We start from the raw sequence: 22375 nt of genomic DNA, 5'->3' as shown, positions 1-22375 counted from the left end.
TAGTGTGGAATGCAGAGTTTCCTAGAAACAAATTCTCTCTGGAGCTATTTGTGTTATGCACTTCTAGAGCAGAACTGATGCTGACATTATGGCATGTCAGAATGTGGAACTCCCCAAATCTTCTCTTCAGAGCTTAGTACTTGGAGGGTAGAGCTAATACTAGCTCTGTGCAGTGTCCTTGTATGCCCCCCCCCCAAGGATGGAGAGAGGATATAGAGTCTCAAAGATCTGTGGTGGAAGGAATGGTGGTGAGTTCTGCATAATCCAGAGTCCATTTTTCTGGTGTTTCCAGTACTGGCTACATGTGACTGCTCATTCCCCAGACTCTGAGAGCTGCGTCTGGCAAACTGCCAGGTTTAATGAGAAGCACCATCTGTTACTTCATATGCTGATTGCTAAAGCAGTAAGTAACCTCAGACAATAGGACCTTTTCTAAGATGGCTCCAAATTATAAAACTGAGAATATGCAAAGAAGTACAGGTGTCTTCTACAGAGCCAATTCAACATGCAAACTGTACTGTTGTTTTCTTAGCCTATATTTCTGCAGGAGGCTGGATCCTGTGCCAGTCATGTTTGTTGGGACTCTGTTTCTTCTCTACCTCTGGGACATACTTCCCTGGGATTGGCACTGGTGCATTTTGTTTCATTCTGTCTTCCACAGTCGATTTTATTTGGGCTTCTCCAAGTCTCTATCCACAGTTGAAACCTGGTATTTTCTCATAGTCATTCATCTCAGTGAGCAACTATGTTACAGTTATTTTAATTTGGTTTCAAGGAGATGCAGGCAAGTGTATAATGGCTCTAATCTACCATTTTTGGAAGATCTCTTGCTACTATGTTCTCTTAGTCATATTTATTTATTTATTTATTTATTTATTTATTTATTTATTTATTTATTTATTTTTACTAGGTAGCAAAGTCACATTATTAAAAATTAAAAATAGGAAGGTGTGTATGGGAAGAATCTTTACCTCAGACTCTTATGACCTGGTTGCCAGTTTTATATCCTTCCTGATTTTCTTTCCACATATAGAAGTAGGCATGGATGTTTTTATTTCCCCTCTATTTTGCATACAGTCTGTATACAAAATAGAATCAGTTAAACATGCAAAACGTACACATTTCTGGGCCTGGAGAGATTGGCAACCTTATTCCATGTGTGACTTTTACATGTTATAGCATTATTTGTGATTACTTGTACTGGAAATAACCAAAATATTATAAGATTTATGTAATGGAACACTGTAACATTTTATGAAAGGAGGGTATCTCTATGATAGATAAAATGGGACAATGTGTAAGAAATACTATTTATCTAAATTGAATGCAATTGAATAATGTATGTGTTTATAATAATGAAGTCTCAAAGCATAGTCACAAATCTAGGAAGGAAATGTTTAAAACTGGAGAGTTTCAGGCACAGAAAGACAAATACTACATGATCTCAGTCAGTGGGCAGTTTTAAAAAGTTGATCTCATAGAAATCAAATAGACTAGAGGTCATCAGAGATGGGGACAAGTAGAGGGAGAAGGGAATAGAAATTGGTTGGTCACCAGGTACAGTGTTATAGTTTGATAGGCACAGCAAATTCTTATGTTCTATGGCATAATAGGGTGAGTATAATTAACAGTAATGCATTCTATATCTCATATTAGAAGAGGATTTTGATTGTGTTCACACAATTGCATCATAAAAATGTAAAAATCACATTGTTTCAAAAATGTATAAATATAATGTGTTGATCATAAAAATTAAAAAATAGAAAACTGGGGACTTTTTTTACTTTTTAGCTTTTATATTTTTATATTTTAGTTAAAATTTAATATAATTTCCATAAAATAATATAATTTTTAGATCAATAATTTAAAAAAACTTAAATAGAAGTTTTTGATAAATCAAAGTTCATTATATCACAGTTAATGTTTTTTTCCAATGGAAAAATATTAAAATATCCTATAATAATTTATTTGATTCCATGTGTCAAACATAAAACTAAACTTTGAATAAATACATTATTTCATTTATTCTTTAGGAATTTCTTAAAGTTAGACATTTTTCTCATTGTATTATTAGTTAATTGGTATTCTAACCATACCTCTTATAGTAAAGCCCAAGTGCTCATGAATACTTTTTTTTTTCTTTAGCAAAAATGTCTGTAGGTTGTTTTCTTTACTATTAGGTAGAAATTTGAAAACACGTGTATGATATAGTAAGATATACTATAGATAGTGAGGTACACTAAAAATAATAAGTAAATTATTTGCTTGTCATATAAATTTTTCCAGAGTATTCATTATAATTTTAGTCTTTATTTACATTAATTTTGACTGGTACATAAAGCATAAAATTTTACATATTAATGGGGTACGATGTTTTGATATGTGTCCATTGTTTAATGTTTTACTCTGCAAACACTTATCAATTCTTTATGGTGAAAACTTTAAATTTTCTGGCTTTTTTTTTAAATTTTAGCTGTAGGTGGACACAATGTCTTTATTTTTATTTATTTATTTTTATGTGGTGCTGAGGATTGAACCCAGTGCCTCACCCGCACCAGGTGAGCACTCTACCACTGATCCATAAACCCCACTCCCTTTTTCTGGCTTTTTAAAGTGTACAGTGCATTATTGTTATCTATAGACACCCTACTATGTAATAATAGCATACCAGAACTTGTATTCCTATCTAACTGTAGTTTAGTATCCACTGATAAAACTTTTTTCATATCCTTATCTTTACTTATTCTGTCCTAGATATATAATCACATCTCAATCCATATCTTTCATTACTTAGCTGATATTTGTGATACAGAAGAATCTAGCTTTCATAACTGTATCATGAATGTATCCTTAACATTTTAAAATGTTCAAAAAGTGTTTTGTTTTTGATTCTAGTGTTCAGTGTTTGTTGTTGTTTGTTTTTTTGTTACTTTGTGTTTTGGTACTGGGAATTGATCTCAGGGGCTCTTTACCACTGAACTACATTCCAGTTCTTTTTTTTTTTTTTTTTTTTTGCAACAAGATCTCACTAAATTGCAGAGGGTCTCATCTAGAAAGTAATAAGTTTCTTTTTCTTTTTCTTTTTTTTTTTTGATACTGGGGATTTAGGGGCACTTTACCTCTGAGCTACATCCCAGTCAATCTATCTATCTATCTATCTATCTATCTATCTATCTATCTATATTAGACTAATATTTTTAACATTAATAATTTTATAGTGACATAACTTACTATACAAAGTTTGAGTCAGTCTTCTCTAGTGTACAGTGTATTCTTTTGCCTTTCTTTATATTTGTGTCTTCCTTTGTTTTAGCACAGTTTTCCTGAATTATATTTTAAAATATTTATTCCATACAGTTGTATGTCCAAAATGAATTTTCCTTTGCATGCTATATCTGTCATTTTCTCTCTAATCCTAATCTCTCTTTTTTTTAAACCTTGCTATTCTCATTACTGGCCTCTCTTTCCCTTCTTTTATTTTGCAGTATCTGTCTACTACTATCCTTGTCTCTAATTTATCTTACCTCTCTGTTATTCATTTTTCCCTCTCCTTTTCCCTTCTCCTTTTCCCTTGATGTCCTACTTCTTAATCTCTCTCTGGGATAAGGTGGGATTCTAAAGCAAGTTTATTTCTGTAGAAAGGGCATGTTTTGTGTTTGTGCACAGGGAAGAGGAAGAGGAAAACTAGGTATTCAGCCTCTTTTTTTCCCCTTCTCAGAACCCAGTCTCTAAGTTTTCAGCAACATCATGCAGTGCTTTAGCATTCTTACTGGGACCAGAGATGTTAGGATCATGAAGTGTCAGACTGGTCAACAATTGTTTAAAGTCATCCAGGCTTCATGGTAGAGATGACAGATTTCCAGGTCTAAGAGATGACCTGTTGTTGGTGAGGGGTCCTGAATGAAGTTGAGCAAGAGACTAGTCTTGTGCTGGGGCAGCCACAGAAAGACCTGTTGCAGTGTTATATTCTTCATTAATTGTGTGGCTGCTTTACCCCACACCTGGGCCTGGAGCTCCAAACGTTGCACCAACAGGCTTTGGTTGGTCACTGAATGGCAGAAAACTTCTTGGTTGTGTGAGACTGTTCAGAGGTCACTTACATCAATGGCCTCAGGGGGTAGGATGGAGAAGAAGGTACCCTCAAACAGTGGATAGTTTCTTGTGGGCTCCATGGGCCTGGGACTAGAGTATAGGCTCTAAAGAGATTAAAAAGCAACCCACATGGGGACACATCTCCTCAGCTTTGCTGTCTCTTCTTACATCTGCTCCAGGATAACATTTTCCTGATGTTTTGCTAGAATTGTATATATTCCTGTTATTAGCCTCCTTTTATCTGGAAGTATTTTTGTTTAGATGAGAGCCTAGATTTCTAGTATAGTCTCACAGCCTGCTAGTTGGGTTATATAATTCTTTGCTTGGCAGAAGACTTCCTGCAAATGCAGTGCACTGCCTTTTCAGTTTTCCTTTTCCAAAGTAGGTCTGGGTTACTTCTTCTGCCATGCTCTTGACCAGCTTCTATATCTGTGTTTGCCTGCCTGCCTATCTATCTATCTATCTATCTATCTATCTATCTATCTATCTAGCATCTATCTATCCATTTATCTATCTATCTATCTATCTATCTATCTATCTATCTATCTATCCTTGCACTTCAGGATATGCCTATCATGTCACCTCTTTCAGGATATATATTTAAATTGTCATATTTCTGTTTTTCTGTTGTTGTTGTTGCTGGTGGTGGTGTTTTTTTGTTTGTTTGTTTGTTTTCTTTTATGGTGCTGTGGATCAAACTTAGGGCTTTGCATATGCTAGGCAAGTGCAGTACCACTGAGATATATTCCCAGCTCCCTTTACTGACACTTTCTAAGATCTTTTGGATTCTTTTGTCTTTGATCTCCTTCTGACTACATGCTTTATTTCTTGGATGCTTTGGGTAGTGCTTTTGTATATTGTGGTCTCTGGATTTTCTCTGGATCTAAGTTTCAGTGAAAATCAGGTTTGTGGAATTTGGTTGTTGGTGGCTTTTGGATGAATTCCTATAAGTGGGAAAGTGTTGACTTATGTAGGATGTTTGTATGAGAAGTCCTATTTTACTATTTAAAAATTGCATTCCATATCCTTTGCTCTCAAAATTCTACCTAAATTTTTAGGGCACTAACAAAGCTATGGAAGATGACCTATGTATTGGGAAATGTAAAGATGAGAATAGCATTAAAGGCATTTAATATTTGTAGACTAGCCAGCACAGGAAAATAAAGGCTGTGTGAAGGGTTGTAGTAAAGGGTGAGAACTAAAAGGGTTCGGGAGCTGAACAAAAGATAACCAGTTGATTTTGGACCATAGTTCACTGTCCTTAGTGCTCATTTCTTAAGTTTCTTTCTTACCTGTCTTTTTTTTCCCTCCTGTAGGCTATTTTGCTCCTTCCCTTCTCCCTCATTCACTATAGCCATTGTCCACATTTGGTTGTCAACAGTTTATTATTCAGCTGTTTTTCATAGGGATCTTAAATATTGCTTAAAAAAAAGTTACTGTGAGGGCTGGGGTTGTGGCTTACTGTAGAGCACTCATATATCACGTATGAAGCACTGGGTTCGATCCTCAGCACCACATAAAAATAAATTTAAAAAAAGGTATAGTTTCCAACTACAATTTAAAAACAAATTTTTAAAGTTGCTGTGAACAAGATTTGTATGTTAATTTTTAAAAATCTGATCCTGTCTTTTGTGTAAAAGAAAAAAAAAAGAACAGCAAGTAATTGATTATATGATATATATATTGTAATTTATTACTCTAGGTCAACTTTAATTTCAAATTAGACATTTCTGGAGAATATAAACCTTGCAACATACTCTCTCATAAACTATTTTGTAGATTTCAGAAAATAATCAGGTGCTAAATATGACTCGGAATAACTTCTACTAAATGCCAGATTTTGTGTTTGGGACACAAAATAATCTGCATTTCTTAATAGGAAGACTTTTCTCTATTATTTATTTTTGTGCATTATAACTTCTCATTGTTTGAGATCTTTCTCCAAGGAATCCTTCAAATAAGTGAAGAGTTTTGTTTGTCAAAATGGTGCCAGTGATACATATTAGTAGTAGTAAGAAGATACACATTTTGAGTAATTTTTCTAATAATGCTAGTTGTTTTATTCCCTACCATGTTTTTCTTCATTTATCCTTAAAGTAGAAAGTAGCATTTTTTTAAAAGAAGGAACTTAGTTTTGTAAAACTCCTTAGAAATAGTCTGAATTTCCTAAGTTTGAGCTCTCAGATATTATGTGATATTGCAAGAAGAATATAGGAACATAAATAGCAAAACCTTTCTTACCTCCCTTTTTATGTTGTATTTCTATTTCAATTATAATTTATTCTGAATGGAAGACTACAGAGATTCATGTTGTATTAGAGAACTAATCTATTTGTCCTAATTTTGCATGTGGGTGAAACCTCAACTCCTTAACATAGGTTAGTTATACCACTTATTTGTGGCCCATTTTACTTAGTATTTTTTTTCCTTTGTATCTATTTTAGATTTTTTTTTTTGTGTGTGTGTGTTTTCTTCTCAGATTTATAAATTGATAAGTAAAACAAAATAAGTAAAATGCAACCTTGAAAGAAATGTTATAAGTCTGTCTTGGACCAGAAAGGCCCACTGTCCCTTGTAATACAGAGTGTTCCACCAGTTGTCTAACATTTCACATGTGGTAGAAGTGGATGTTGTTATCTTAGAAATGAAATAGGTGTATTAAGAGTTTAAAATTTTCTTATGTTGATGCCAGTTTAACACATAACACATATAGAAAACACTTAAGTTGTAAAAGAATTACCGCTTGTTAAAAAATATAACTTCTAGGTCTGGGGCTCTAACTCAGTGGCAGATCTCTTGCATAGCATGTATGAGGCACTTGGTTCGATCCTTAGCACCAAGTAAAAATAAACATAAAATAAAGGCATGCTGTCCATCTACAACTATCAAAAAAATAGATAATATATTAACTTCTAGGCCCTATCTCTGGACATTGTAGCTTAGTTGTTCTGAAGTGAGGCCCAGGAATTAGCATTTTAACAAATATTATAATGCAAATCTTCCTGAGCTTTCCCTTTAAGTAAAAACTATACAACTGAATGTTATGTGCAATAAATAAATAAAAGATAGAATTAGTTCTATCTTGTTGAAAAAGAAAAGGAAAAGCTCACATATGAACAAATTCCATATTAAAATCATTTTATGTGACATTGTGATTTTACTCCCGAAGAGGTAAGTTTCCTCTTCAGATATTTAGCATTCTAGGTTTTAAGATGTAAAAACACTTTTCTTTTATACCTAATGTAAAAAAGTGGATTTTTTTCTTTTCTTTCTTTCTTTTTTTTTTTTAAGAAGGAAGATTAGTCTTATATATCTTTGCGTTCAATACCTTTTCTAGTACCTTGAGTCTAAGAAATAGCAGGTTAGTAGGGTCAAAGTCTAGTTCCATAAGGTCTTACAAAATTTTTTTGTGTTACTTGATAATTAAAAATATACATCATGGCATATGAAATACTTCTTTATGCACTCTCGAAATAGATGTGAAATGAATAATTTTGGACCAAGCAACAAATTATTATTAAATAGTTACACCTGAATAGATAAATTGCAAAGGAATGGTTATTACATCTATAGCCAAGTCCTGTTTAAGGGTTTTCATTTCTTTTTGAAAAAATTTTTTTTTTGTTTATTAAGACAATAAGTGTTTGTCATTTGAGATTTTTAGAATATGTATATGCACCACAAATTTTTGGTGACTATTTTTCCAGATGTATTACCAAGCAGAGTTTTACATAGCCTGACCTTACTTGTAACCACAGAATAATTTTTGCTTTTTTTTTTTTAAACAAGGCTTCTAATTTTTTTCTTTCTCAGTATTATTGTCCAGAAATGATAAATAACTTTTTGGGACTGGCTAAAACAGAATTTTCAAATACAGCAAATACAAATAAGACTATTGATTCAGAGAAAGGAAAATTGATCATGTTAGTTAATGACTTTTATTATGGAAAACATGAAGAACATGCCCAGGAAGAACAGAAGACTCACACAACCTTTAAATGCTTCAGTTGCTTGAAAATTCTAAAAAATAATATTAGGTATGTAAATATTTATTTTTATTTCTATTTGAAAATTGAAATGCTACAAATATAAATGTTGTATCTTTAGGTTACATTTTCCTATGCTATTCTAGATAAACAATTCTAATACTTTCTACTATAGAAAAAGGCAGACTTTTTGTTTGTTTGTTCGTTGTTGAAAAGCTTTTGTCATTTCTTGTATTTTAGAATTTGACACCAGGATCTACTTATTTGTATTTCTTTCACATTTCTTAAGATGTACAAAGTTTATTTTAACTTAAAAGAAAAAAATAAGTTCATTTTGTTTTAGCAGTGAATCTTTTAGGTAGTTTACATTTTATTTTTTTTCAGTTATAGGAGAAAGCACTTCAAAAGTGTCCAGTTTTGAACTTCTTTATGCTAATCTTAATGCTTAAAGCTTTCAATTCATATTAAGAACATTTACCTAGTGGGAAAAGTGATCTATTTTGGGGGATGGGGTTACTAGTGATTGAATTCAGGGACACTCAACCACTGAGCCACATTCCCAGCCCTATTTTGTATTTTATTTAGAGATAGTGTCTCACTGAGTTGCTTAACACCTCGCTTTTGCTGAGCCTGGCTCTGAACTCGAGATCCTCCTGCTTCAGCCTCCCAAGCCTCTGGGATGATAGGCATGTGCCACCAAGCCCAGCCAAAAGCAATGTGTTTTAAAGATATACCATTTCTAGGAGATGTGTCTGCTTTGATTTTATAATTTGACACCTTTAACAATTAGAGATTTCATTCACAATGAAATTTTGAAGAGGTGTACACAAATGTTTTAAATTTTAGAAACTTACTTTGGAATTTTTGCATTACATGATATACTATAAAGATATCTTATGTAAGTGAGTAACAAGAACAAAATAACAAGATATATTGAATGGTATTTTTCATTGATTATATGGCATGACATTTATAGTATATAAGGTTACTTTCTACAATTTCATTATAAAAATTTTCAAATACTCATCAAAAATTTAAGTCTTATTGGACACTTCTACACTTACAACTTTTATTTTATTCTTAATATTTTAATGTACTTGCTTTATCATATTTTTCTTCCTTTGAACTATCTGACTTTTAAATTAATTTCAAAGTAAGTTGCAGATATCAGTGTACTTAGACAAGATATGTGTGTGTTTGTGTATACAAACATACATATATATGTGTATATTCCATTTACTCTTTATAACTATCACCTGTAGCATTTTTAAGCATGTACTTACACGTCTGGGCCCAGCATTTATTTGTTTTCTTGTTTTCTATGATATGCTCCTATAATAATCATTAATGGTTGCTTTATGGTAGAACTTTTTCCAAGTTCTTTCCCATATCCTATATCATATGAATTTTCTCATTGTTTTACCTCCTTTGTGACACTGTTAACTGCCATCAAGAACTAGTGGTCCCCATTCTTTAACAAAGGGGAAGTTGTGCTTTGACATATAACACTGAAACAGTACTATAATAGAACTCTAACACATATTTACATTTTTTTACCATTTTAATAGTAAAATATGTCATAAATCATGTTAATAGATGCAATGAGGGCTGGGGTTGTGGCTCAGTGGTAGAGCGCTTGCCTAGCACCTGTGAGGCCCTGGGTTCCATCCTCAGCACCACATAAAAATAAATAAATAAATAAAATGTATTGTGTCCAACTACAACTAAAAATATATATATTTAAAAAATAGATGCAATGATAAGCATGGAAGTGTGATTAACTGATTTAAGCTCCTTGTTCAAAATAAATATGACACATATCATATTACAAATTATTTGAGCAACAAGTTTTTTTTTTTTTTTTTTTTTGCTTTTAAGATTAGCCATTTCCATTTCATATCAAACATGAAAATGGGAAATTCCTTTTTTCAGGAATTATTTCAGGAGACATAGGTCTATGTTATCAGAATATTTAGAAATTTTCAGCATGCTCCGTTTGATAACATCCAGTGATTAAGCATTTAAAATATATTTGTTATCTGATAAATGTAACCTTAAAGTAAAGTACCTCATAACCAAAATTAAGTGTATTATATAACATTGCTTTTCATTTTTCCAGTAAAGCTGGGAAGGCAAATTATTTTTCAAGGATGGTAAGAAACAAACAGCTCAAGATTTCTACTCTGTTCTGTTATTATCATACTGTGATATTAGTATTTTACCCCTTACTTATCAATGAAAATAGGTATATTTCATTCTGTGAACATGATTCCAAAAAATTTGCCCTTTTAGTTTCTCCCATTTCCATCTGTTCATTTGAAAAATATGAACTCCAGATTGGGCTTATTTAATAATTGAGAAAAATAACTAGCTGATTAAAGGATCCTTTATATAAATATACTTAAGTGCTTATGATTTTGAGCTAAAAGATATTGGCTTTGCATATGTAAATACTTAACCAAGACTAGGACTTTTCTGGTAGGTGTTGTAGAGCTTGTGTTAAAGCCAAAGAAGAAAGATATTTTAAGGTGTATCATAACTTGCTGTAAAGAGTAGTGTGGTAGAGGTGTAAAAAAAGAGATATATGTTATAACCTTCTTGATGATAGTTATCCAGATTGATGACATTATCATCAATGTTAATAGTTGCAAGATTATTTCTTATAGCGCTTCAAAATGAGTAATTGTAAATAGCTGACCAGTCCAAAAATTGTTGTTTTGATTGAATAACTTTTATTTTCAAATTCAGCAAAAAGCTTCAGTAAGCTCTTCTAAATAAGTATTCTCATTTATACCACACTCTCTGCTGTTGAAGGTCATAGTTTCTTTTCATAAGGAGCCTTTTAGGGAAGCTGAAATAGCAGAATGTAAAACTGAAAAATGGACCTTTTTTATAAAGGGCACAGTCTGCAAGTTAAAATAAACAGTATGTGCTAACAGTAAGCCAGTATCATTTTTAAAAAAAAGTTCTTGTAATTGTAGGCATTAAAATTGCTATTACATGCATTTAGAAACCAAGACACAAGTAAAAATACCAGTAATTTGTCTTTTAAGCAGCTGGAATCTATTATATGTCTTCACAGTCTTAAAAGATTTCTCTCATGACTCTAGCTGCTTTTGGTGCTAGGGTTTCCTTTCTTTCAGTGTTTTATTTTAAACTAAAAATAGTATTTAAGGTATAAAAAACAAGCCTGCTCTTTTACCTTAAATTTTTAAAATAATCTGAAGTAATGATTGAGTTAGAAAATGAGTGATATTTTGATTATTTTGAAATAAATTTGAAAAAATTCACTGAAAAGGCAATATTTAAAATATACTCTTTTCTAGAGGACTTTTAAGACATTTTGGATTTTGAGAAATACTTGGTATTTTTAAGATTAAGACTCAGAAACTTATTGGTGAGATTTTGTTTTTAAATCTGAATTTTTGCACCTGTTGACAATCATTTATAGGTTTATGAACCACATGAAACATCATTTGGAACTTGAGAAGCAGAGCAGTGAAAGCTGGGAAAACCACACCACCTGCCAGCACTGCTACCGTCAGTTTCCCACACCATTTCAGCTGCAGTGTCACATTGAAAGTACACATACGCCCCATGAATTTTCTAGTAAGTTGCAGTTTCATTTAAATGTTGAATATTATTGAATTTGAAGATAGAAACTGTGAGAAAACCTGAGTAACTCTGTAAGAAAAATAAGAAATAGACTCTGGAATTTGGGGGCAAAATGGAAAAATTAAGTTTTAACTTTTAGAAATTTTGAAATAAAATTCGTTACTAAAATTAAAGTCCCTCTGGCAAGTAATTCATTATACTAATTGCCTTGGCATAATCTGGGCATTACATATTGGGGATTCAGAAGCCTCAAATCATATATATCAAATGCAAAATCAGTGTTCTTCATTTAAACTTTAAGTAACTACGGTTGTAGTTAAAATCAGATTTTGAAACTAAGTAGCTTGAGTTTAAATACCAGATCCTCCTTTTGTTATAGCTATAAGAATTGAGACATGAACTCTTGGAAAATGAGGATAATAGAAATGCCTTCCTCATATGCTGTTATAGGAATCAAGTGAGTTAATTTAGGTGAAGTGTTTAGGAATGTGCTTGGCAATCAGTTAACAAACTATATGATTGATCACTTCTGCTGCTGCTGCTGCTGTTACTACCACTATTTATATAAATTCGTAAAATAATTTTTTATATCTTAAAATGTAATACAGTTTCCCCCCCTCTCACTTTTAGCCATTTGTAAAATCTGTGAATTATCATTTGAAACAGAACATGTTCTTTTACAACATATGAAGGATAATCATAAACCCGGTGAAATGCCATATATCTGCCAGGTACATACACATTTTTATTGTGTTCTTTTAAGTGGTGTGTTTGTGTTTTAACTACAAGATTTAAGCCCATTAACCCAGAGGTCAATACATTTTTTTCAGGAAATATTTCAGGTTTTGATGGTTTACTGTCATTGTTGAAAATAAGCAACTCTGCCATAGTAGTACAAGGGCATGTTCCAGTAAAATTTTATATATAGACATTGAAATTTGATTCCATAGAACTTTCATGTGTCATAAAATATATCAGTGTTTTATTCTTTAATCATTTAGGTAAATTGGTTACCAAAATTAAAGTCCCTCTTATAAATAATTTATTAGTGGAAGGCATAACTCCTTCATTATATGAGGGGTAGGCAGTGAGCTGCATTTGGCCCACAGACTGTTGCTTGCTTACATCTGTGGTAGTCAAAGAAGAGCCCAGCTAGACATATAGATGGACATGCCTTACCATATAGGGAAGAATGTAGGTGTATACAAGGGAAATTTGAAATGCTGTTAGTTATAAAGAACCCTAGCTAATGTTTTGTGACCAGTATTTTTCCAGAATTTGAAGGAATAGGAAGACAAAAAAATAAAAGATTGATTGCCACCACCATAGTGTGGGGTCCATTTACAATCTAAAGAAGAGTGCTGTTTTTGTAGCAGAAAAAGCACTTTATAGGACAGGAGGTGCCAAAATTTGAAAATTTCAGTCAAGGCAGTGATAGATGAACGATCTGCTAAAAAGCACACAACCTAGTTATGTTTTGAGAAGAATTCCTTAATTTTGAAAGATAATTTCTGGGTTTTTTTTTTGGTGCTTCTGTTAGTGGAATTTTTGGGTGTATAGGCATCAGCAAGAGTAGTAGTACACAGTGTTCTTCTAAACAAATGATCCATAATTTGCTTTGTAATTGCACATCAGTTATAAATTTTTGAATCAAACAAAACCTTCTTTCTATTTCTAGGTTTGCAATTATAGATCATCATCATTTTCTGATGTGGAAACTCACTTTAGAACATCCCATGAAAACACTAAGAACTTGCTGTGTCCTTTCTGCCTCAAACTTATTAAAATCGCAACACCCTATATGCATCATTATATGAAACATCAGGTGAGATTTTCTAATTTCTGTTTGTTCATATTATCTTAGTGAAAAAACAGGTTAAGTCTTGAAACACTGATTAGTTTTATTCTGCAAATGAAGCAGAGTTGTTCCAAATAACCCAATTAAATTTATAATTTATGTTAAATTATTTGTGAAACTTCCAGTTCTTTCCTTACCTCCTTTCCAGTGATGGTGTAGACCATAAATAAAGACCATAAATAAAATTGTGACAAATGATTAGAAATAGGCAACCAAGGATTGAGGGGAAAAAAACAAGAGAGAAGATGAGTGAAATAAGCAAGTGGCAGATAGTAAGGTCCTAAGAGTAGATCTGGGAATGATTTTGAAGGAGTTTTCAAGAAGCAGGATGGGGGGAATATTACTTTGAACTGAGGAAAAAAAAGATTGTGGATACATAACCTTGTTTTCCTATTCCTTTTCAAACTTTATTTCCACTTTCTAAAGCTCTGTTATTATGAGAAAATGTGTTTTCATTGACCTAGGTTCATCCTTCACAGCTACAAGGCAAAGGAAGCTGTTGATGGATTGATGTATGAATTCTGCCAGAGAACTGTGTTTAGATCCTAACTTCTTTCCTGGATTACTTCTGCCAGTTCTGCTGTGTAATTTTTGGAACTCAGCATTAGTGCTTGGAATTCTGATGTTATGCTTATTGTGTTTTTTTTTCCTGAAGCACTTAAATTATCCCTGTATATGCTAAAAATGTTGATACACCAGTGTTTTTGTCAAAATCAGAACCTAATGGATTTATTGCACCTGGTCATATAATCAGGTTTTTCCAACTCATTAAGCATTTCCATATTATGAATTAAACTGGCACACCAATTTATTCACCATTGGTACTCACCTTGCTATGAGATGCAGTTGTTAGATAATCATGAAATCAGGTAGTAATTTTTAATTGGGAAAGATGATAAAAGTAGCGTTTCCAAATGAATTTGGGATCGCTGGTGTTGTGACTGGGATACCACTCATCCTTGAGAAGTTCTGGAAAGATCTTTTATTTGATGGTCCCCCAACAGTATTCCAACAGGTGTTAATAGGGGTTCTCCCAGTATTGTCACTGGTAAATCAATTTGGTAAATGCCTGGATTTAAAAAACTAAACAGTTTTGTTTGTCTGTTTATTAAAACAGGACTTCTCAGAGCTTTTAATATGATAATGGACATTGTAAATCTCCAAGCAAAAGATATAGTATGTATCATTTCCCAAACTTATTTGACCACTGAACACTTTATTTGAACATACCTATTAACATTTCTTGATAAAGAGTTTGGGAAACATTGTCCTTCATATTCTGTATTTCATCTTTAGCCTTTAATTTTAAAAGGGAGAGTAAGGTATAAACTATTTTATTTTGAGGCTTTTTAATGTAACTTTCCCCAGATGCTTTACTAAGCTCTACATTGAGTTATAGACATGAAAATAATGATAAGATGTGTGGATCCAGTGTGTGGGGTGTACAATGTATTCTATTTATTTTTTTGTGGTGTAGGGCATTGAATGCAGGACTTTGCACATGCTGAGCATGTGCTACTAAGTTGTGTCACCAGCCTAGGCTATGTTATTTAAAATCAAACCTCATGCCTGGAGCCATCTTGACTTGCCATGGGTCCCTAACTTTTAATTTTTTTTGTTTGGGTGTGCCTGGGAAGTAGATAGCCAGCAGTAAAGATAGGGCAATCTATTAGTAAGAAAGAAGGATCATCAGGCATCCTCCAATGTATTTATAATATATATACTTATTTATGAAAGACTGGGAAACCTTCACTGAGTAGAATTATAAACTTTTAACAGATGACAGTACAATATCAGGTAATAAAAATTGTTGATTCTGTGTCTCATTTTATTATGTTGAAGACCTCACTTGTAATTGTTTCTTTAAAAGATTATATTGTTATGTCTTGAGTAATTTTAGAGCAAACAACCCAGTTTATAGGACTTTTATAAAATAATTTAAGAATTTCTGATATATTAAAAAAGCTTATTAGATAAAACAATAAGCAGTTAACATATAGTAATCACCATATGGTATCAGGGTACTTAATCCTCACAACCTATATATGTTTTATAAATGAGGAAACAGGGTTTTAGTGAAAGTAACTTGCCTAATGTTGCATTGTCTCATAAAAGGCAAAGACAGAACATGACTTTAGAGCACTAGTTTTTACTGCTGTCACAGAGTTGATTTTACATTGGCATTAGATCTAAAGGTAGAAATTACATATAGTAAGAATTACCCTTAAATCCCTCAAGACTATCAAAAAATTCAGTACAGTTATTTTTCTATACTCTGAATAGATCATTATATCTTTGATTGAACATTGTTGTTATTAAAAACTGTGATACCGTATCTTCATCACCCTTAGCACATTAAAATGCATATGTACATAACATCAGAGATGTATAAGACTTGAGTCCACCTCAGGGAATTATAGATTGATGTTTCCTGTCTCAGGATTTTGGATAAATGTGCATTTAATGAAGTAGCAGTCATTTGAACTAGTTAAATTGTACCTGCCGCTTATGTATTTTTCTGCATTAGTCTCTTGCTTTCTGCTTCACTATTTAGTCATCCAACATATATTTATTTAGGATGCCTTACTGTATGTCAGGAACTGTTTTAGGTATTATATAGCAGTGTGATTTAGGAATTGGTACTGTAATGGAGAAAGACAATAAATTTGTGTGAATGTGTGTTTGTATATGCTGGTGATAAGTATTGTGGGTAGGAAATAAATGTGGAAAATAAGGAGTGCCAAGCACTGGGGAGGAGGGCTTGCTTTTTTATATACAGCATGGGCATTAAAGGGCCTCTTCAAAGGAAATTAAGGAGTAAGCCATGTGGGAGAGGTAACATTATGTAGGCAATGAAGTGAGTATAAACCGGAGTTACTAATAAGATTGGCAAGGAGGCCATTGAAGCTGGAGCAGAGTTAACTAATAGAAGGATGAATTGTAGGAGATAAGGTTGTAGCAATAGAATGCAGGCCAATTTGTGTGGACCCAGAGTCAGGACTTTGGAAAGCTCCTGGAAGGTTTTAAGTGAGAGACCTAGCATATTTCAAGAATTACCGACAACCATGGAGAGAATAGATCACAGGGCAGAAAAAGACATGAAAGAAAGATAGAAGGGGCGTGTGGCCCCACCGGGGAGGCGGCCGCGTGCGGACGGCCATGCACTAGGCAGGGCTCCCGTATGCGCCGGGAGAGCGCGGACCGCTGCCTCAGGCCGCCGCCTGCTGCAGCTCGCCGAGCCCGAGCCCGAGCCGGAGCCGCCGCCTGCCCCAGGCCGGGGGGTCGAGCAGCCGGCGGCGGGGCCATGTGGGGCTAGCCCGCGCGCCTGGCCTGCAGCGGGACCGGCAACATGGAGGCGGCCGTCGGCGCCCCCGACGGCGGGGACCAGGGCGGCGCGGCGCCCCGCGAGAACGCGACGCCCATGGACGCCTATCTGCGAAAACTGGGCTTGTTTCGGAAACTGGTAGCGAAGGACGGGTCGTGCCTATTCCCGGCCGTGGCGGAGCAGGTATTGCACTCTCAGTCTCGCCATGTTGAAGTTAGAATGGCCTGTATTCACTATCTTCGGGAGAACAGAGAGAAATTTGAAGCGTTTATAGAAGGGTCGTTTGAAGAGTATTTAAAACGTTTGGAAAATCCACAGGAATGGGTAGGACAAGTGGAAATAAGTGCCCTTTCTCTTATGTACAGGAAAGATTTTGTAATTTATCGGGAACCAAATGTTTCTCCTTCACAAGTAACTGAAAATAATTTTCCTGAAAAGGTGTTACTATGTTTTTCCAATGGAAATCATTATGATATTGTCTATCCCATAAAGTATAAAGATAGTTCTGCTATGTGTCAGTCTCTCCTTTATGAATTGTTGTATGAGAAGGTATTTAAGACTGATATTAGTAAAATCATGATGGGACTAGACACCTCTGAAGTAACTGATGAAAACAACAGCGAAATATCCGATTCAGAGGATGACAGTTGCAAGAGTAAAACTACCACTGCTAATGATGTAAATGGATTTAAACCTTTGTCAGGCGATGAGCACCTGAAGAACAATGGGAGCTCTTCTAGCCTGCCTTTATCTAGAAAGGTTCTTAAGTCACTTAATCCAGCAGTATATAGAAATGTCGAGTACGAGATTTGGCTAAAGTCTAAACAAGCTCAACAAAAACGTGATTATTCCATTGCTGCTGGTTTACAATATGAAGTTGGAGATAAATTCCAAGTTAGGTTGGATCACAATGGAAAGTTTTATAATGCAGACATTCAAGGGATACACTCTGAAAATGGACCAGTTTTGGTTGAAGAACTGGGAAAAAAACCTATACCGAAGAACCTCAAAGCACCTCCCCCAGAAAGCTGGAACACAGTGTCAGGAAAGAAGATGAAAAAAACCTTCCACTTCTGGACAAAATTTCCATTCTGACATGGATTAAGAGGGCCAAAGAATCCAAGCAAGCCAATAAAAGCCCCATCAGCACTACCTCCGCGCCTGCAGCAACCTTCAGGAGTAAGACAACATGCGTTCTCTAGTTATTCTTCAGGGTCCCAGTCTCAGAAATCCTCCAGTGAGCACAAAAATCTTAGCAGGACACCCTCACAGATCATAAGAAAACCTGATCGTGAGAGAGTTGAAGATTTTGATCATACAAGTCGAGAATCTCACTATTTTAGCCTCTCCCCAGAAAAGCGCAGAGAGAAGCAAGCTATAGAGGAGTCTCCTTTACTCTATGAGATTCAGAACAGAGATGAACAGGCTGTCCCAGCTCTTTCTAGCTCATCAATGAGTCAGTCAGCTTCTCAGAGTAGCACCCCATGTGTTCAGAGAAAATCATCGCATGTAAGTGATAAGAAAGGAAGCAGGCGGAGAATGGATATAGAAGAACGAAAAGACAAAGAACCTATCCATGGACATATTCACTTGGATAAAAAGCCTGAGTCAAGCACATTGGAGAATATCAGTGATGAAAAATGTACAAGAGTTTCATCACCATCAAAGTCAAAGAAATTAGAGTGCCCATCTCCTGCAGAACAAAAGCCAGCAGAACATGTGTCTCTTTCGAATCCAGCTCCCCTTTTAGTTTCTCCAGAGGTACATCTAATTCCTGCGGTGCCTTCTTTACCAGCCACTGTGCCAGCCTGGCCAAGTGAGCCTACAACTTTTGGACCAACAGGTGTCCCTGCTCCGATTCCTGTTTTATCAGTGACACAGACTTTGACCACTGGACCTGATTCTGCTGTGTCTCAAGCTCATTTAACACCCTCTCCAGTTCCTGTGTCAATTCAGGCAGTTAACCAGCCCTTGATGCCTTTGCCTCAGACACTGAGCCTTTATCAGGACCCACTCTATCCTGGGTTTCCTTATAATGAAAAGGGAGATCGAGCCATTGCACCACCTTATTCACTGTGTCAGACTGGGGAGGACCTGCCTAAAGATAAGAACATTCTTAAATTTTTCTTCAATCTTGGAGTGAAGGCATATAGTTGTCCTATGTGGGCCCCACATTCTTACCTTTACCCTTTGCACCAGGCCTACCTGGCAGCCTGCAGGATGTACCCAAAGGTCCCAGTACCTGTGTATCCTCATAATCCTTGGTTCCACGAAGCTCCTTCTGCTCAGAATGAAAGTGATTGTACTTGTACTGATGCACACTTTCCTATACAGACTGAGGCCAGTGTTAATGGTCAGATGCCTCAGGCAGATATTGGACCACCAACATTTTCTTCACCTCTGGTTATCCCTCCATCTCAGGTGTCTGAAAGTCATGGACAGTTGTCTTACCAGGCTGATCTTGAATCTGAGAACACTGGGCAGCTTCTTCATGCTGAATATGAAGAGTCACTAAGTGGCAAGAAACATGTATCCACAACCGTCCTTTGGACCTAATCCATTCTTAGGCCCAGTTCCCATTGCACCTCCTTTCTTTCCTCATGTTTGGTATGGATACCCTTTTCAGGGGTTCATAGAAAATCCTGTAATGAGGCAGAATATTGTCCTGCCTTCTGATGAGAAAGGAGAATTGGATCTGCCTCTGGAAAACCTGGATCTCTCTAAAGAATGTGGTTCAGTCTTAGCAGTAAATGAATTTCCAGAAGCCAGGGGTGAAGTTGTACACACTCTCCCTGAAACAAGCGTGAGCAGCAAACATGAAGGCCTAGCAGAGCAGTCATCCCAGACACGAAAGGCAGATCTGACCCTGGCTTCTGCACTTCCTGGAGCAGAGGGAAAGTCTCATCTTCCTTCTCAGATTCTAAACAGAGAGAGAGAAACTGTGCCTGTTAAACTTGAGCCTAAGAGGACCATTCAAAGTCTGAAAGAAAAACCAGAGAAAGTAAAAGATCCAAAGACTGCTGCTGATGTGGTCAGCCCTGGGGCCAACTCTATGGATAGCAGAGTGCAAAGACCAAAAGAAGAGAGTTCAGAAGATGAAAATGAAGTGTCTAATATTCTGAGAAGTGGCGGATCCAAGCAGTTCTACAATCAAACTTACGGAGGCAGGAAGTACAAAAGTGATTGGGGCTATTCTGGTAGGGGCGGATATCAACACGTGAGAGGTGAGGAGACCTGGAAAGGGCAGCCGAGCAGAAGCCGGGATGAAGGTTATCAGTACCATCGAAATGTCAGAGGACGTCCATATAGGGGCGATAGGAGGAGATCAGGGATGGGAGATGGCCATAGGGGACAACACACCTGATGGTTGTTGCTCTGATGTTTTAGAACAGAAGCCCTTTCTTAGGTGGAGTATTTCTGGAGGCTTTAAAAAAATACATTAAAATAAAAACCCAAATTGGAATTATCTCCTCCCCTCCCCCTTTACCCTCATTCCCATTCTGGATGAGATTTTGGACATGAGTCAGGGGCAGGTGAATTTTTGGCATTGCCATTTATCTTCATTCACAATCTGTTTTCATTTATTTATCGGGTGACTGCCCCCATAAAAACTAGAAAATAAGTTTGTTAAAGAATTTTTTATAAACAGCCTAATATAAAACATTATAGATTTAGTGTTTGGTTTTTTTTCCTTGATTTCAAATGTTGGAAATGTGTGCTTTATAGTGTTTACTAAAGTGACAAAACACCATTGGACACAGTATAGATTCTAAAATATAACATTGCACCAAATAGAAATGTATATTTTATTATGCAATGCCTTAGTCATAAACTGGGCTCAAACGATTCTCAGCCTAAAACACTGTTGTCTTTTAAAATGCTTCCAACCCAAAGGCCTTTCGTCTCAATATCTGTCAAACTTGAATAATGTCTTCTCTTTAATATTACATATAAGGCAGCCTATTAACCTGTGTCTTAGAAATGTATATAGTTCTTTTAATATTCATAGGGTATATTTTTGGTGAGTATTTGTTGAATTTGAGATTGCATACAAGAATAGATGTTTAAGAAATAGTAGGAAATTCCAGTGAAATGGCTGTTTCCACCAAGAATACTTAGCACTGGTGTAAATATCATGGTGCCTACTCGAAAGAAATGTAGATGCTATGCATTTTGAAAATAATCTGCATCTGTTAAAATTGCAGAAGTTTTTTAATGCCACTTTAACACTAATGCACTGACAGATTCTAAGTATTTTGTGAGAAGAAATGTTAAAAAATTTTTAGCTTGATAGGTTTCTATAGAGAGTGACTGTTTTGTTTTTCCCTTGCACCATTGGTTTTGTATCACTTTACCTTTGCATGTTCAATTTGTCATGGCTGGAATTGTACGAAAATAAGAATGATTGTAACTTCTAGTTCTTATCTAGAGGATGCTGCTAGAAAATGGTTTTGCTTTGCATTTTATAACTTGTTACTCTGGTAACATGTCTTCTATCCCTCTTCCTTCCAGTCTTCAGTATTTACTAGAGTTCCCTTTGCATGTTGCACTCTGTTCTCATTTGGAGATTGGACTCTAACTAACACAGTATTCATTCATCTGTGTTACTTTGTAAAAATAACTGTAGCTTGTATTTCTTATTTGTACATACCAATGTGAAAATTTACCCTTTTTTAAAATGTTGATTATCTTTTGATCAGGAAGTTTGAGTGCTATGCAAATAATACAGTGATTTTTCTTTGCATGCCACGTGTAATATACCTAGCCAAAATAGATGTGGTGGCTTTTTTTTCTTTTTAAAGCAGATTACTTTAAAAGCAAATATAATTCACTTGAATTGACAAAGCAGATGAGTTTTCTGGGTTCTCTGATAACTTGTAGGAGTGTGTGGATGTCAGCTAGGCTCAGTGAATCTCCACTGTACTTTAATAATGGTTATTTACTTCTGTGCTGTTTTAATTACCTAATGTCTATGTAACTGCTGATTTGGGTAGTGATTAGCATTTAGATATTTTGTAACATAGGACTTTAGAGAGCACTTTGAAAGATAACATTTTATTATGATGGTGCTAGGTAAAAATTTGTAAAGACTGGGATGGTTATATGGATAGAAAAATTGAAAGAACCTTTTGAGGAATTTCTGTTGTCACCTTCTAAGCTAGAGCAGTTGTTGAAGGTACTGCTGAAACCTGTTTTTCCTTAACACCACTAGCTGAATTGTGAAATGAGAAGCTTAGAAGGCTCTTCTTTTTCAGCCCCCTCTTTTATTGTAGGTTAGTTTATCTGATAATTTCTATTATGAAAATCATTTTGATATAAATACCAGATTTAAAAGTTCAATGTAAGTTTGATCTCAGGAGTAAAAGCAATTGTTTCCAGTGTCCTTTATTGTATTGACTGGGATTTGATCTGTTTCTGGAAATGTTTAAAAATTTGATAGGACAGAATTCTGTTGGTTTCTTCACTGTCATCCTACCTTACCTCAATTAATGAAAGACT

At 35.0% G+C, this 22375-nt stretch overlaps 3 pseudogenes; 2 read left to right on the top strand and 1 right to left on the bottom strand.

Moving 5' to 3' along the window:
* The window catches only part of LOC143410630 (zinc finger protein 280D-like), a 61535-nt pseudogene that overhangs the window by 20017 nt on the left and 19143 nt on the right, over positions 1 to 22375 (top strand).
* LOC143642261 (ran guanine nucleotide release factor pseudogene) lies at positions 3715 to 4172 on the bottom strand (annotated as a pseudogene).
* LOC143409773 (OTU domain-containing protein 4 pseudogene) lies at positions 16901 to 20486 on the top strand (annotated as a pseudogene).

This window comes from Callospermophilus lateralis, chromosome 11, assembly GCF_048772815.1.
Source record: "Callospermophilus lateralis isolate mCalLat2 chromosome 11, mCalLat2.hap1, whole genome shotgun sequence".
NCBI classification, from domain to species: domain Eukaryota; kingdom Metazoa; phylum Chordata; class Mammalia; order Rodentia; family Sciuridae; genus Callospermophilus; species Callospermophilus lateralis.
The sequence above is the reverse complement of the archived record's forward strand: the minus strand, read 5'-3'. Positions and strand labels throughout refer to the sequence as shown.